Source organism: Silene latifolia, chromosome Y, assembly GCF_048544455.1.
Source record: "Silene latifolia isolate original U9 population chromosome Y, ASM4854445v1, whole genome shotgun sequence".
NCBI classification, from domain to species: domain Eukaryota; kingdom Viridiplantae; phylum Streptophyta; class Magnoliopsida; order Caryophyllales; family Caryophyllaceae; genus Silene; species Silene latifolia.
The window spans coordinates 114,235,995-114,253,776 of NC_133538.1; positions in this window are offsets into that span (position 1 = coordinate 114,235,995).

Here is a 17,782-nt window from a genome sequence, read left to right on the forward strand (position 1 = left end):
ATCGAGCTAAATCCGTCCCGAGTATTCTGCATTGCATGTGACGTGAAGTATTCACCCGAGGAACGAGCTTGGTGCGCAATTCAAGGCCCAAAAGACAAGTCCACGAGATTTAAGAAGTCAAGTAGCAGCTCAAGTGGTCGATCGACCATAACCCTCAGTCGATCGACCATTGTTCGGTTCCGAAGCTATCAGACACGAGGACCATCGATCGACCACCTACCTTAGTCGATCGACCACAATGCTGTTCCAGACGTGAATTAAAAGACCGAGGAACTTGAAGCCCGTTAAGTTTAGGTTTTGGAATAATTGTTACGTGAACTTTCTATATAACGTAACTGAGAATACCTAGTTTGACATTCAGTCTTCATTCAGTTTTTTATCCAAGTTTCAACCTAAGTTTTATTCAGTAAATTTCATTAAGTTTCCGCATACGGTTCTTGATAGATAGTTAGGGTTTGGGATTGTTGAGCATTGGATTTTCGGTTCTTAATAACTAATCTTTCCTCTGCAATTCGGTATTCTTCTGCCCTAATTTTAGTTCATCTTTATTTTATCAATAGTTTAGAGTTGCTAGCTAGTATCCCGCAACCAATTTCATTGTTTATGTTAATTGCTTTCTTTACCGTTTTAAGCATGAATTCAGTAGCTAGTTTCATCATCAATGTTATTGTTTTCACCCTTAGCATGAGTAGCTAAATAATTTGTGCTAGGATGTAGGCGAATTGTAGCATAGGCGGCATAAGATTAGACACGGCCTGAACCTGCGTGTTGGTCGATCGACCACCTTACCCGGTCAATCGACTGACCTCGTGAGCTTTATTTCGTTTTAATTGATTTTAATTGTTGTATTTAACGAATCGAATGCATGCGACCAGTTAGATACCCTTTTATGACTGACCAATAGATCGAAAGATAGTGTAAGTTGTTAGACCATCAATTGAATCGACTAAACTGTGCTAAGATCGAAAGATAGGTATAGTTTAGACCGTTAGTCACTTTTCAGAACGGAAGTTAGTATTAGTGATATTAGGGACCTATAGCGAGATCGAAAGATGCTATTTATTAAGAGTGGACCGAGAGGACCTCTTTATTTCCCGCCTCACCTGTGTTGACTCGACCAGACTTAGTTTGTCAGTCGCCGAAGCTATAATGAACCGATCATCCTAGTACCCCTTTCTTTATCTGTTAAACCGTCTTTTTAGTTTATTATCTTTATTTGTTCTTAGCTATAGACCATCTCAACTCAACCCCCACAATTGTTACCTTAGACTAAATATAAATCAACTAGAATTTACATCTGCCTCCTTGTGGTTCGACCCTGTTACCACTAGCCTAGGTTAGTCTTAATAGGAATTATAAATATTATCTTTGGTACTCACAACGACGGGTATCATAGTCCACAACATCTTTCATATTTCACAGCTCCGGAAGTATGTGAGTGACCTGTCACATGTGCTTGAGGTTGAGAACATCAAACTTGACGAGTCCTTATCTTATGCTGAGATTCCTAAAGAGATATTAGACCTCAAAGTACGTAAGACAAGGAATGGTGAGACCGTTTTACTCAAGGTGCTTTGGTCTAATCATAATATGGATGAGGCCACATGGGAACCCGAGGAGGCTATGCGAGAACGTTTTCCTAACCTTTTTTATCAGGTATGTATGGTTACGGGGACGTAACCGTTGTCTTTTTAGGGGGGTAGGAGATGGTCGCATGTTTATTTTTGAGTTAGTTTGAGTCGGGTTAGTGGTGTTTTGTGTTAGTCTAGCTAGTTTTGGGTGTTTTATTTTATATGATGGGAGTTTTGTGGGTCGTGTCGGTCTGATTTTATGTGTATAGTGTGAAATTCGGGGACGAAGTTCTTTTTTAAGGAGGGAAGACTGTAATACTACGGATTTCCTAAGCCCGTACTCGACCGAATATGGCCTACTCGGCCGAGTAAGGGACGTTGTGTATTCTGGGTGGCTCACTGCCCAGGAATACTCGGCCGAGTATGTGGAATACTCGACCGAGTAGAGCGTACTTGGTCGAGTATACTCAGTACTCGACCGAGTATTCGGTCTGACGGGTGTTTTTCCGCGGTTTGATTTGGGGATGATTAGAATTATATAAAACGCATTAATCAGTTTCTAATTACACTTTTACAAAACGTAAACACTCAACGACGCTCTAATCCTCTCCAAATCTCTCCCTGGTATGTGTGATCGTTAGCTAGGTCTTTCATCTTTTGTTCTATCGTCGGTAAGTCCTTATTTTCCCCTAATTCTTTGATTAATCTTTTAGGGTTTGATTGAATTGCGAATTGGGAAAATGGGGGTTTTGCATATGGTTATTGTTGTTTATGTGTTTGTGTTAGGTGGAGACTTCGTCGAGGAGCCGTTCTAGATTGCCTTACTTGTATCTCTTGCAGTTGTGCTAAGTTAGGGTTTCCTTAGTCAGTTCTTGTTTAATTGATTTGAGATTGCATTGTATTATGTACGATTGATTGTCTGCTGATCTTCGTGGGAGTGTTGGTGTTAGTGTTGGTGTGATGTTGGGGTTGTGATGATTATGGTAGAGTCACTTGCGGGAGTGGCTTCACACCCTAGTTCACCCTCCGTGGAACCCGCCACGGGAGGGGATGTGCACATTAAGGGACAGGGATTTCGCTCGTTGATGAGCAGGGCTTAGGTGGGGATTGGCTACGGTCCCCCACTGGCGGTGAGGATTACCTGTTGCGATGGGTAATTTGGCAGGGCTACACACTTTGGTGTGTAGTTGGTTAATGTGTGAGATCGGAAGACCGGAGGAGGGTGATGATCAGCTGGTTACCTTTTGTACTTGTCTTGCTTTGATTATTCATTAACTGACCCCGTTGTTGTTTTATAAAATCTGTGGCGATCCATTCGGGGATGGTGAGCAGATTATGACAGGTGATGCAGTTCATTAGCTATGGGACGGTTATGGGGAGTCATCACTCGTGTCTAGCTTCCGCCGCCAAGAGTTTTAGTTTGCATTCTTTATAGTTTTTAGACATTTCACAGTTTCACTTTGGTTTTGGTTTTGGAGAACATGTAAACTTTAATCTTTTATACTTTAATAAATGTGTTTTGGATTATTAACTTTAGTATACTAACCTCGGGCAACCGAGATGGTAGCAGCCTTTCATGCTGGGGTAGGCCTTGGTAAGGTACCTTGGTATGAGGGGGTGTTACAGTTTTGGGTATGGTATGAACTTTGGGGACGAAGTTCGTTTTAAGGAGGGAAGACTGTAATACTACGTATTTCTTGCCTTAGCTTACTCGGTCGACTAGTCCATACTCGGTTGAGTAGGCTATCGAGTGTTTTTAAACAGGCTACTAGTTTGGGAACACTCGACCGAGTACCCCGGGTACTCGACCGAGTACCCCGGGTACTCGACCGAGTACCCCCAGTACTCGACCGAGTACCCGGTCTGACGGGATTAATTTCCGCGGTTTGATTAAGGTGATTAGAGATTGTATATTTCATTATTAACAGTTACTAAATCATTTTACAAAAACCTAAACTACGTTTAGCACTTCTATAATCACTCCCAAGGCTTGTTGATCGATCGTGAGTCTACATCCCGTCTTTCTGTACCGGTTTCGTTGGTAAGTCTCTAGTGCTTTGTTAATCAGTTTGTGGTTGTCTTTTAGGGTTTTCCCTAATTGATTAGGATGGGGGTAAAGGTTAATTAGTATGGTTTGTGATATAGTATTGTTGTTTATTCTTGATAGGTGACGAGTTCGTAGAGGAACAATCTAGCATCATTGTTGTTGTTGTCGATTTTAGATTTGCGAATAGGGTAGGGTTTCCCTACTCAGTTGATTGTGTAATTGATTTGAGATTGATTGTAATTGTGATTAACTTTATAACATGTTTCGTTGGATTGATATTGGTTGAGATGATATTGTGATTGGTATTGTTGTGATGGGGACCATGTTTGACAGATGGTTCCAACTCCATGTTCGCCTCTTGTGGCTCCCGTCACGAGGGGGATGTGCACATTAATTATCTGGGTGCGCTTGTTGTGATGATCAGGACTTAGGTTGGAATGGCTGCGGTCCCCCACTGGCGGTGAGGGTTACCTATTGCGATGGGTAACTTGGCAGGGCTACATACTTAGGTGTGTAGTCGGTTAGTGGTTACTAATGTAGTTTGGATATTGGTATTGCAATTGGATTGGTTTGTATTGGTTGTGTTTGTGAATTCTTATCTTGGTTATACAGTTGAGTGACCCCGTTATTATTTTCAAAATTGTGGTGATCCATTCGGGGATGGTGAGCAGTTGATTGAGCAGGTATGGCTGTGGATAACTTGCGGGTTTTGATGGGGTCGAGTCAACACCGATCCCTTAGCTAGCTTCCGCTGACATTTATACATTAGTTTGTTTTTGGTTGTAAATAGTTTTGGCTAAACTTTGAGTTGTACTTTGATAAACTGTTTGTTATCTTTTAATAAACGATCTTGGATGGTCTATTTGATATACTTTAACTCGAGCAACCGAGATGGTTTCACCTTGATATGCTAGGGTGGTCTTGGTAAGGCACCTTGGTGTATGGGGGTATTACAGTGTGCCTTCATGTTAGTTACTAAGGTGTTCTCCTTTTTCGTGTAGTACAAGTCAAAGGACTTAGGGGCACTCATCCCTTTCTCCACTTTGTCGTTCTCATGTGCGGCCCTCTTGTTCACCCCTAAACAAGTCGCAAAATCATCACTTGACAACTCAAAGTTGGTGTTCTTAAACCTAAACCTCACCGAATGATCTTTCTTATTGTAAATAAACGAGCTTAAAAACTCTAAGGTAAGGTTACTATAAGATATCTCCTCCAAATTATATACAATCCCTCCCTTCCAAGGATTTCAAAGATGTCATTGATACCGTCATCGAGTATCAAAAATAAAATTTATAAATTCATATTTACTACTAACAGAAATTAGCGGTAAGCAGGGTCGATCCGCAGGGAGGCATAATGAGATTTATCTGTTTCAATTCAGTCAATAGAGGAAGGGGGGTTTGAATTGGACTATATCTAAATGCAAATAAAATAAACTATAGCTAAAGCAATTAAATAAAAAGGTATAGATATTATTAAAAAGGAAACTAAGACGATCGGTTCACTGCGGCTACGACGGCGGTAATCCTAAGTAAGTCTGATAAAATCACGTAAGATTGGCAAATAAGAAGTTCTCTCGGTCCAACTTAACAAGTAGCGCCTTTCAGCCTATGCTACTGTTCCCTAGGTCTCACTAAACTAGCTCTCGCCCTGAAAAGTGATTCCTAATGCCTAAATTTTACCTATCTTTCGATCTTAGTATAATTTAGTCGCCTCAATTATTAGTCTATTGCCCTTCCTTATCTATCGATCTTATTGGGTCAGTCAATTCTTAAGCATTTAACAAATATCCTCTCGGTCGTTAAATATTGCAGTTAAATCAATTGAAACGAATCTGATTCTTACACGAAGCAGTCGATCGACCAGATAGTCCAGTCGATCGACCCCGGGCTCAGTCGGTCGACTATTGACATCAGTCGATCGACTAAGACCCGTATCAGGTATACCTAGTCTATGTCGTATACGCTGCAGATCCCCTCACATCTTAGCACGGGGTAATTAGCTACTCATATCTAAACTAATAACAATAACGAATTTAACGATAGCAATTAAAGAAGACAAAATCTAACTAATTAAACAACAAATTGCATAAAACGAATAAGGCTTGGGATTTTAAGCTAGCAATTCTAACTACGAAGAAAAATAAAGCAATAAACAAACTTAAATTAAGAAGAGAAATACCGAAAACAGTAGCAAAAACAGAATCGAATGCAAGGAAAGATTTATTGAGAACTAAAACTAATCGAAAATTGAATTCTAAATTCCCTCTCGGGATATTCAGGTCTATCCGATCCCCTAAACTGAATGCCAAAGTCTTACTTAAATAGAATTCTCACGTAACAAGTTTTCCTAAACCTAATTACAATGGGCTTCTCGGGTTTCTTATTTTAAATTTTGCGTCAGAGACTTGTGCAGTCGCGGTGTGGTCGATCGACTACTGGGACCAGTCGATCGACTGCAGGTGTTGTACTGTAATGCAGTCTGACGAATTCTGCCAGCTGCCAGTTCTTCGTTACTTGGTCAAATCAGGCGTTCTAGGCGGCGTTGGAAAGCTAAGAAGATAAGCTTTCACCTCCAATTGGAATCACTCGATTATCAGCTCTAGAACTCGAGATTTTGCCATCTGAAGCAGGCTGCAATATCGTGAAGTGCTTCTTCGCTTGTTTAAGCTTTGCAACTTGTACGCAACCATGCTTTTGCTATCTTTTAGGCCTTGAAACGCACACCAAGTTCATCTCTCGAGTCACTACTTCATGTCAAATCCTATGCCAAGCAGTTGGGGACGGATTCGGCTCGATTTCCGCTGGATTCTTCACATTTCTGCAATATTATACAAAAACACAAAAGTAGACGGAAATAGGGAAAATAGTAGCATAAACTACATAAATGATCTCTGAAATGCGTGTAAAATAGGCTGTAAAACAACATATTTAGGACACGCATCAAACTTCCCCAAACCGAACCCTTGCTTGTCCCCAAGCAAGAACTAGACTCGATCCTAAAACCTAATGGAACGAGTTCAATCTCAGAGCGAAATGCAACTATAAAGCCTAAACCAATTTAATGCTACAATTAACAATCAATTAGCAGTATGAATCATGCAAACGGGTTATGTAGTCGTTAAAAACCGCTGAACCGTCAACTATAGAGACTTATCATTATGGACTCTCACGGGTCGCTCATATCACACATAAGCACAGGTGAGTGTATGTAAAAGATAGAAAGAATTAATTTTGTAATGACTCTCACCTAACTACGACCTATAAGAATATGCCTGCAATCTAATATGAAAATCATCTCTACAACCGTACATATGCATTCCAACCAAACAAATGACCATGACACATGCCGAGGTAAATATGGATATGTGAGGTAATGGGTAAGAAGGAACTAAGATAAATTTGGAATAGAAGAGTTAAAGCCAAGCTAGTAACTACATATCCAAATTATAACAACATCCAAACTTCAAACTCAAGATCAACAATAAAACCGGTGCTAATTAGAAGCACAAATCTCACAATCTCCATAATAAGAATAATTCCCCAAATGATATAAATAACAACATGGGAATAAAAATCACCAGTCGATCGACCACTTGGTTCAGTCGATAGACTGATCTTTTTTTTTTTTAATCTCTCTTTTTTTTTCAAACCTTTTCCTTTACTTCCCTTTCACCATTTCACCAACATCTCAATAAAGAGTAAAATAACCAAACCGCAATAAACACATTCCCAAAAACTAAGATTACTAGCTTGACAAAGGCAGGCTAAATATAGGATGTAGTTTAAGGGACAAAAGGCAAAATTTGGCTATGAGGGGTTTATGGGTAAAATGAATAAAGGGAAACCTCTACCACATGTGTCAACAAACCACGAACCCGAATGCACCCAAGTATTAAGCAGATTAAGTTCATATTTATGCAAATTAATGTAACATGTCTCATAAGAAGCAACTACTCACAGTCCTAGATAAACCGGTCATGAATGTCACCAGTTATAAGCTCTAAACCTCAAAAATATAAGTAGCTTGCCAAAAATCTAAGTCAAGTTTAAAGTTCAGCGAATAATTTAACGAAAACTCGTAGACTATGCATATAAGATTCTACTAATAACATGTCAATTTGCAAGGCTTGGGCATAAACAGATGAAAATGCTAAAATAAACGTGCATTTTTTTAATTTTTGAAATTTTTTTCTAATTTTTTGAAATTTTGTATATATGGAAAATAAAAAACAATGCAAGACAAAAATGTAAACGTGAATGCAAAACAGAATGAAATGCAATGCAAAACCCTTCCCTAAACCAAATCACACATTGCCCTGATTGTGTGAAATCATGTGTGTAAATAAGTAAAGGAAATTGGGATTTTGCGATAAAAAACTAAATAAGACATGAAATTAGGACTCGGAAACTAACCATATTTTAAGCGCAAAAGGAAACCTCCCCAAATCAGCGTGAGCTAGGAGGTTTCAGTAGCCAGCAGTGCTACCATAAAGTGCCTGAAAAGACAGAAAATACCGCGTGTAGATACCCGTATCCGTCGATATTGGAATTTATAGAGAACCTGACAAACACCCGATGATGATAGGACACATGTATTCTTTAGTTGTCATTGTCATTATTTGGGCTCGTTTTATGATGTAGAATGAGCGTTGTCGACGAAGTATTTTATTAATTTAAATGATATTTAAATTAAATGTTTTTTTAAAAAGTGAATTCATTTTATTGTTTTAATTTGAATTTATTTTCTTAAATTTATTTTATCGAAAATAAAATATATTTTTGATTTGAAAAATTATTCTTTAGTTATATGATTTGAAAAATCAATTTATATCGTTTATAAACCGTATTTGAAGAACTCGATTTTTTACGATGGTTTTATACGCGATTTTTGAGCTCGTTTTCTACTTGATTTGGGCTCGATTTTCGACGCACTTTCGGCCCAATCCCCTCTCCTCCAACCCGTGTTCAAATCCAGCCAAAACCCACCACAAAACCCTGGCTTAGCCCTCCCAAATCACGTCCCAAACAGCCGAACACCAACTTCGTTGCTCTGTTTTGCAGCCCCAAATCCGACACCAAAATTGCCCCGTATTCGACTCCAATGCAACCCATATCTCACCTCCCACCTAGCCCACATATCAAGCTATAATTCGAAGCCCTTTCACATGCAACCCACGTCCAAACTCCTTCACAAACCTCACCCAACAAGCAGCCCCCCCTGTTTTCGTTCTCCAAACCCGAGCCCAATCAAACACTTCCAAACCCGCTCCAAACGGCAACCAAACCCGTGCCCATGACCACCCATCCACACCTGACTATCCTACACATATTAACATGCCTTGACCACCAAGAAACACCCCTCAAAAACCCTACACGAGCTCATGAAAGCTGTTGGACAGCAGCAGCGAAACAGGGAGCCCGACTGCTTGTTGCTCTCTTTTACCCTACTTTAACTCCCTATAAATACCTCCCCTCTGACATACTTTCATTCCTCTAAGTTCTCCCCACATTATACTACAAATAACAACCATCAATCATCCAAAAAAACCCAAAACTAAAGCCGTGACAGCCGCTTGAAAACAGGGACACAAATCTTGTTTTCGAGTTTCTGTCGTGGCCTTTGGCCTTGATTCTCGTGCACAAATCCTATTAAAATTTCTGTTTTATTTCCATATTCACAAAATTCAGTCTTTCTAGTTTCCAAAACATCTTTCGGATTGAAAAATCGTTGAGAAACGATGTCGTGGTGAGTGATTGAAAATCGCTGCTCAAGTCTGCCTTTTGAACGTGTTGTTTCGTGATTTCAAAATTCAATTTCAATTGTCTTCGTCGACGACGGCCCCTCGAGATAAAATCTATGATCGATTACGACCCAAGACGGTTTCAACGATACATGTAGGTTGAGGGTGCATCAAATCCTCCTTCTTTCCCTTTTTCCTTCGTTATTTTTATTTGTTTTTCTATCGCTTATTTTATATATTATACATCGTCTAACATCGTTAACTATGAAACATTAGTATAGTATGAGTATGAGTTAAAGTGCTATTCCGAATACCCGCGTTGACTTGAGTTGGGAAAAAAATCCGCCAGATTGGTCGGTCGTATCCCCTTTTCATTTACATATCCTCGTATTTGGAATCGGACAGAATTAAATCAATCTAATTGACGTAGTATGTTATTTGTACCATTGTTTTAACTTTGATCTTTTCATTCATCGTGATAGTAGGCCACCTTTACACAATTCTTTCAACTAATTTAACACCTCAATTTAGTTCGTTAATTCATTAGGCATCTTAGGAGTAAAATAACATTATTGTAAATGAAATTTGCAATCTTCTAATTTTTAATTGAATTCATCTTCCCATTCTCTAATTTTCTCGCTAGCATGGAACTGCGTGCTTAACACCTTTCCAGTTGCACTCGTTGACGAGTTAGAATTGTTTTTAACCTAGTTCGTAATTATTTAATTTAATTTACAATTAATTAACCTTTATTTTATTTTACTTGTTTCTAATATTGTAAATTTTGTTTTTATTATGTTTTTAGGGTTCAAAATATGTAAATTTAATTTAGTGAATTTTTCCGTAATTTATTTTGCTGATTTTGAAATAAAAATGCAATTAACTTTGTTTTCTACAAAAACCGTGCACTGCACGGGTCTGTTCTGACTTCTGATCCGTGCACTGCACGGGTCTGTTCTGACTTCTGATCCGTGCACTGCACGGGTCTGCCAGTTTTGATTTCTTTTCTTCTTTTGTTTCTTTAATTGTTTACTAATCCTATTTTAATAAATATGGATTGGTGAATAATTTTAACGAGTTGGGTTCAATTTAATCAATAAGTTGTACCTAATTTATTTCAAACCTTTGTATTTGTTTAATTTAATTTAATTAGTTTAATTCTAGTCTAATTTGTTTACTAATTAATAAATCGGCTAACATCATTAATCAATCTAACTTAGTTTTAACCTTTTTGTTTACGTTTATTTTATTTGTTAAGTCATAATAGTTTAAGTTGTTTTTTGTTAGTTTGTATTGTAATTTTGTATCATGTATATATGTTTTATTTTAATTGAGTCAAAATAATTTCGATAGTTGTTGTAAATAGATCGAGTTGTAATTTATTTCTCGTCGTGTCGGCATGAAATGCTTGGGTTTTAATAGGATAGATCCCAATGACTCCCCCATTCCTCCTAAGCCGTGTTTGCGTATCTTTTATTTCAAATCAACCAACATGTTAAAACAACTTTGACAAAGTTAGTATTCATGCATTTAACGACATAGAAATTATTGTCACATGTTAGGGTTTTAAAACGATGTTTGCATATCATATATCATAGTAGCTACGACCTTGTTTGAAATCCAATACTTGACTTAGTAGAGGCCGTTATTGACGGACGGGGTTGGGTGTCCTTATGGGCTTCCTAACACGTACCCTCACCCCTTACTCAAAATCTATGGTTTGTGGATCCGTCTAAATACCATTGGATTACGAGAGTCATTCAAATTGAGTGATATAGGGTACAAGTCTTTATCTTTAATCACTCGTAGTCGATTGGCTTTATGCTTTTCGATGAAAGGTGTAAAGTTGACTTGAACGGTTCCAAGTTCCCATAAAACTTGGTGGCGACTCTAATTTGTCTTAATTCGATTCGAAAGAACCTCGAGTCGATTATGCCTAGTGTGGATCCCGCGGACGCAGTTCTCGCGGGCATTGTCCACAGTTTGGCGACTCCGCTGGGGAAAAGAGGACTAGTTACACTTTGTTTCTAGGGTCTTTTCCTCCGAGGTGAAACTTGAAAAGAAAGTATTGGAAAGTAAAACATTACTCGTAGTGCTAAGATTCATGCATAAACCCTTAAGGACTTTCCCGGGCCGTCCCAGCGCTTCTTTGTGACGCGTGGGGGGCGAAGTCCCACTATGCCAGGAACTTGCACATTGCTTGCTTCCGCTCCGCCTCGTCGTAGTTCTTGATGGTGGAGATGCTCTTCTAGGTACTCTACCTAAAGGCCCTTGCTCTATAAGACCCAAAAAGGATGGAGGTCATAAACCTTCTTGTGGAAGACTTGCCGAGACTTAGAGGTGTCTAGGAGCATACATCCTTATAACATGAGAATGACAATGTGCGAAATGAATTTCCCGAGTCTTTTCAAATTTTCCTTATCGATTTCAAAACCGAACTTTTGAACAACTTACTTTCAAAATAGCATGGTTTTAAAAACGCGGAATGCTGCCCAAGTAGGACTAGATTTTTCGGCCCAAAAAAAAAAAGATTTTATAGCCGGCATGCTGCCCATTTTCAAATCGATTATTCATTTTTTTCTTTTTTTTTTTTTCAAATTCAATCAAAAATATTTCTCGAACCTTAACCAAGCATGAAATGCGTCGAGTCGTGTCCGGGTCCTGGCCGTGTTAGGCTAGGCGTGTTTTGCCCCGAGAGTCTAGAACACGACCTTGTTGGGTCACCCAAGCTCACCTCTTGGGCTTCGAGTCATATGGGTCGACCATTTGGTCTAGGATAGTACACAGAAACGTCCAAGCTAGGCCATTTAGGACGTTTCACTTAAACCTATGGGCTATGTTGGTCCAATCACTTGTTTAGTCACACCGAGTCCAGTTTAGAATCGAGTTATGACAGCTTAAGTCATGTCGTTTTGTCGAGTCTAAAATGAATCGAGGTCTAAATCCAACCGTGAGTCGAACCTTTCGGTTAGCTCATTCTTAAGTCGAGTCTTTGTTTAAGTCAATTTGGTGTCGTGTCCTTAAGTGTGCAGGGGCTCTTACATTTGAATATTGACTCAGTTCGGGGTTTTCTTGTAGAAAGGCCGCCAAAAACCCGACTTCAAACAATGGAAGACGCTGTTAACAAACTCACTGAGACTATGAACCTCGTGAGGGCCAGAATGGATGTGATCGAATCCAAGCTGGGCGAAGATTCCTCCACCCCACCTCTGACTGATCTGGAGAAACGGTTCAACTTCATTGAAGACCGTCCGAAACTCTCCCAGGGGAAGAACATCCACTACGAAAATGCTAGGGCCTATGCCCCAGTTCAGGATAAGTTGCCCACAAACATGGTGCTCACTGATATCCCAAAGTTCAAGGGCACAGAAGATCCGGTCCACCATGTTAAGGCCTATAAGGGGTACTTAGCACTGAAAGGAGTACCTGCTGAAATGCTCTCTGAAATTTTCGCTCAATCCCTGGATGAACACCCGAAGGCGTGATTCTACAATCTGGACCTTAAGTACTTCCCTACTTTCGAAGATATCACGGTGTAGCTTTGTAAGCATTATGCTGACAATGTCGAGATACGAACCAATATAAGAACGCTAGTTGTTATGACACAGAAAGAAAAAGAAGGCTTTACTGAATTCCTTGCAAGATGGCGCGCTGAAAGCGTGAAACTAGCCAAGAAGCCTGATGAAGTTGAAATGGTAGATAAGTTCGTAAAGAGTCTACGACCTATTTACCGTAATGCTCTGAAATACCAGAATTTTGGTTCTTTCAACGAATTGATAAGAATCGGGATAAAGGTAGAAGATGACGTCCGAATGGCAGAAGCTGAGAAGCCAAAACGATACCAAGGGGCCTCGTCATCTAAAGCAAAAGCACCGGCAGCGTCCCACTTTGTTGAAACTGTCAATCTCTTAGATGGACAGTCAAAAAGGCCTCCGCGCGAAGCTTTGAGGGTATTCACCGATATCGGGTGCACTTACGCTTATGCTCTCCAAAGGCTCATGGCCCAGGGAAAGCTGAAGCCCATCGGTCCAACTCCGGACCCTCCCGCTGATCAACAAGGTAAATGGTATAAACCAAATGCCTACTGTGCCTTTCATCAAGGGAAAGGCCATGATACTGAAAGGTGCTATCGACTGAAGCACGATATCCAAGACATGATTGAGAATGGAACACTCCTGTTACCAACTGTTAAACCCAATAACATCACCAATCCATTTGGCGATCACGCCAACTTTGTTTCTGTCGAAGATAATGTCGATTATTCCCATTTTATCCGCCCATGTCACATAAAAGGGGTGTTTATCGGGAAGATATTTGTTGATTGCTTTGAATTCTTGCCAAACCCGAAGAATGAAATTCAAGTCGGAAGTCTTGCTCTATAACGTACTCCTCTCATTAACGAAGTTAATAAAAGACAATTTGATTCACCAACCTTCATTACTGATGTAGATCCTCAGAGGACTACCTCGGGATAGTGGCAGACCGTCAAAGGGATCAAGGACTAGAGCCAAGCATCTAAGTTGACAGCTGAACAAGAGAAAGCTCAAGACCAGATTTGAAAATTATGAGTCGGGATCTGTTTTCTTATCTTAGTTGAGTCGAGTCTAGGACTTTCTTTTTTTGAATTTGAGTCGTTTGTTCCGCGATGACCTAGGATGTGTCCTAGGAATCGTTTCTTCGAGTCTGTTAAGCATTTCTCATTCCAATAAAAAAGTTGCAGTTTCGTTTCCAAATATGTCTTGTTTCCAATCCTCAATCATTCCGAAACATAATAAAACGCACAACACACTCAAAGGAATCCCTGGGGTAGAAATATGTCCTGTTTCAAAATGTAAGGTACACTAGGATCCCGTGTTTGATTCCTTTACCTATTCCATGTCTGGTGGTAGAAAACCTCCATCTGAACCAATGTTTGTGACAAGCTATTTGATGATTCTATGACAAACCCGGACTAGTTCCTTGTTTCCCCCATCGATGATGGAAGGCAAGCCTTTTCCCCAACAAAATCATCCCATCTCGAAGAGAGAAGATATCAACCCGTTCTAACAAGGAATTGTTAGCTCTTACCCAAATTAGTTGGCGAAGCCCAGTTTTCAAGGTGTATCCATTTATGACTAAGAAAATGAATAGAAGATCATTTTCAAAGAGAGAAAAAAGATGAAAAAGAATGAAAAATGAGAAAAAGAGAAAAATTGGAAAAATGAAAAAAAAAAAAAGAAAAATGAAAAAAAGATGAAAGAAAAAGAAAAAAAGGAAAAAAGATGTTGAAGTTATTGCGGAATGCTTTTTGGTTGAATGTCGAAGTTACGGAAGCCAGAATTCAAGTCAAGTACTCATAGTTGAGGTTCAATGGGCGAAGCCCAAAAGCGTAAGTAGTGACCTCTTTACCCTCTAAGTCCTTCGTGAGACGGTTACAAGGGGATAGTCAGGAATTTTGAGAATCATTCCGCTTGTGCTGTTACACACAGCCTTTAGGGTCCAGACATGGAAATTTGAACCCACATCATTTTTTAACCCATTTGCACTCGTGGTTCATCAAACCGAGACACCTTTCCAACCACGATGTAAGCCATAACCCGTTAGCCTTAGCACCACAAAACGAACCTTCAGAATGATGGTTTACCTTACGAATCTATTTTTAACAAGCTCCACAACCCAAAGAATCAAAACCTTTTGTACCAACCCTAGACACGGGATACAACGGTACATTACAGGCTAGAATGGGATACGACATGATACCTTAGGTGAAACCTTTGAGTGTGTACACACAATCAAAATGCCATGTTTATGCACCAAGATCGAACTACGTCGGATTTGATTTCGCTCCACGCGAATACGTATGCAGTCCTTCAGAATAAGGGATTCAATCCACTCATCAACCAAGTTGTCACCTTGTCGGTTTCTTACGGGTCCTAACCAAGTCCAAATGAAGCCACCTTTGTTTGAGTCGGTCTTAGAACTCGATGTAGGCTAGGATAAGGATATAGGTTCGGATGAATAGTATCAAGTCTCAGAATGAGCTTTATCTAACGGTTTAGGCAAAGATGTTGAGTCACATAGATGTGAGTTTGTGTTGGGAACAAAAAATATGAAAAACCCGCTGAAAAGAAAGAAGGCGTGGAAGAAAAAAAGTAAAAGCCCGCTGAAAAGAAAGAAGGCGGTGGTAAGAAATGATGAAAACTCGCTGAAAAGAAAGGAGGCGAGGAGAAGAGTAACAGGATGTTCCCAACAAGAGTGATGTGTGATGTCTAAGTATTCTAATAAAATCAACCTGTGTTTAGTGTCTAGGCGAAGCCAACGTTGTTGCTCCGAGAGTTTAATCCACCCTGTCAATGCGAAGTGATCTTGATTCCCATGTGCCCTCGGGAGCACGACCATGCCATACGATATCTCCGTCCCAAGTTCGACGATCTTGTGATTCCCATTTGCCATCTTTTGGCGCCGGAATGGCCAATTTACATTTCTACCCTCCAACAAGTCAATAATTGAATTAAAACCCGTGCACACTTACGGTTTTATTTTCTTTTTTTGTTTTACGGTAGCGGGCTACGCCCACGTTGTTTACGGGTCATACGGAGTGTCTAAGTCGTATTTCATGATCACCCATCAAGGTTCGGTTTCAAAAAATTTCAAAATTTCAAAATTCCAAAACCTTTTTGCGAATTATGGATAGATGATCCAAATAGTGGAATCTTTTCGGGCCGATGACCCCAATCTTTCGAAATTCAAAATTTCAAATTCAATTTTGGAAGGGTCGATGGCCCAACATACCAAGTGATGTCAAATTTAAACTTCGGGTCGATGGCCCAATTATTCAAAATTTTCAAATTCAATTTTCGGTTCGATGACCCAATCTTTCAAATAATCCAATTTTAAGATCGATGATCCATATGTGCTTATGTGATGATTCTTGCTAGTACGTTTTTGTGTTTCAAATATAGCAGGATATGATTCAACTGGGGGCTCTAAAGTCTTCGACTTTAGAGCCATTGCAAACTGGGGGCTCTGAACCCGTTGGCTTCAGAGACCATTATCAGGATGTAACGGATGACATCCACCAAGAATTCAATTCAATACAAGAGTATGAAATGGAAGAATTCCGTAGCTGAAAGCAAATGATGAAAGCGGCGACAACCTCCTTGGAAAGTCCCGTCCAATTCGGACAAGCGCCAAAGATGATAAATTTTGGGCAAATGTCGGAGATGATGAATTTTGGACATACGCCAAATGAGATGATAAACTTTGGGCATGTGTCGCGAGTTGCCGAACTACGACGCGGTTTGATTCCATCGAAACGGATACGTAGGCGCCTAAGGATAAGGCTCAATCCACCATATATGCAATTTATGGGTCGACGACCAATGATGACAATTTGACGCAATGAAGTAAGAGTTAATCCCCGACGAAGTTTCGGGTATGATCTCTTCTTATGGTCAAGAGCTTATATACGCAAGTCTAATGGACTATAAATGACCCGAGAATCCTCGTGTCGAGAGGGACTGGGGTATACTTTGACTTTCGCCTTGTCCAAGCCTCGGTCAAAGTGGGGCTCAGAGATACCCGTATCCGTCGATATTGGAATTTATAGAGAACCCGACAAACACCCGATGATGATAGGACACATGTATTCTTTAGTTGTCATTGTCATTATTTGGGCTAGTTTTACTATGTAGAATGAGCGTTGTCGACGAAGTATTTTATTAATTTAAATGATATTTAAATTAAATGTTTTTTTTTAAAGTGAATTCTTTTTATTGTTTTAATTTGAATTTATTTTCTTAAATTTATTTTATCGAAAATAAAATATATTTTGATTTGAAAAATCATTCTTTAGTTATTTGATTTGAAAAATCAATTTATATCGTTTATAAACCGTATTTGAAGAACTCGATTTTTTATGATGGTTTTATACGCGATTTTTGAGCTAGTTTTCTACTTGATTTGGGCTCGATTTTCGACGCACTTTTGGCCCAATCCCCTCTCCTCCAACTCGTGTTCAAATCCCAGCCAAAACCCACCACAAAACCCTGGCTTAGCCCTCCCAAATCACGTCCCAAACGGCCCAACACCAACTTCGTTGCTCTGTTTTGCAGCCCCAAATCCGACACCAAAACTGCCCCGTATTCGACTCCAATGCAACCCATATCTCACTTCCCACCTAGCCCACATATCAAGCTATAATTCCAAGCCCTTTCCCATGCAACCCACGTCCAAAATCCTTCACAAACCTCACGCAACAAGCAGCCCCCTGTTTTCGTTTTCCAAACCCGAGCCCAATCAAACACTTCCAAACCCGCTCCAAACGGCTACCAAACCCATGCCCATCACCACCCATCCACACCTGACTATCCTAAACATATTACCATGCCTTGACCACCAAGAAACACCCCTCAAAAACCCTACACGACCTCATGAAAGCTG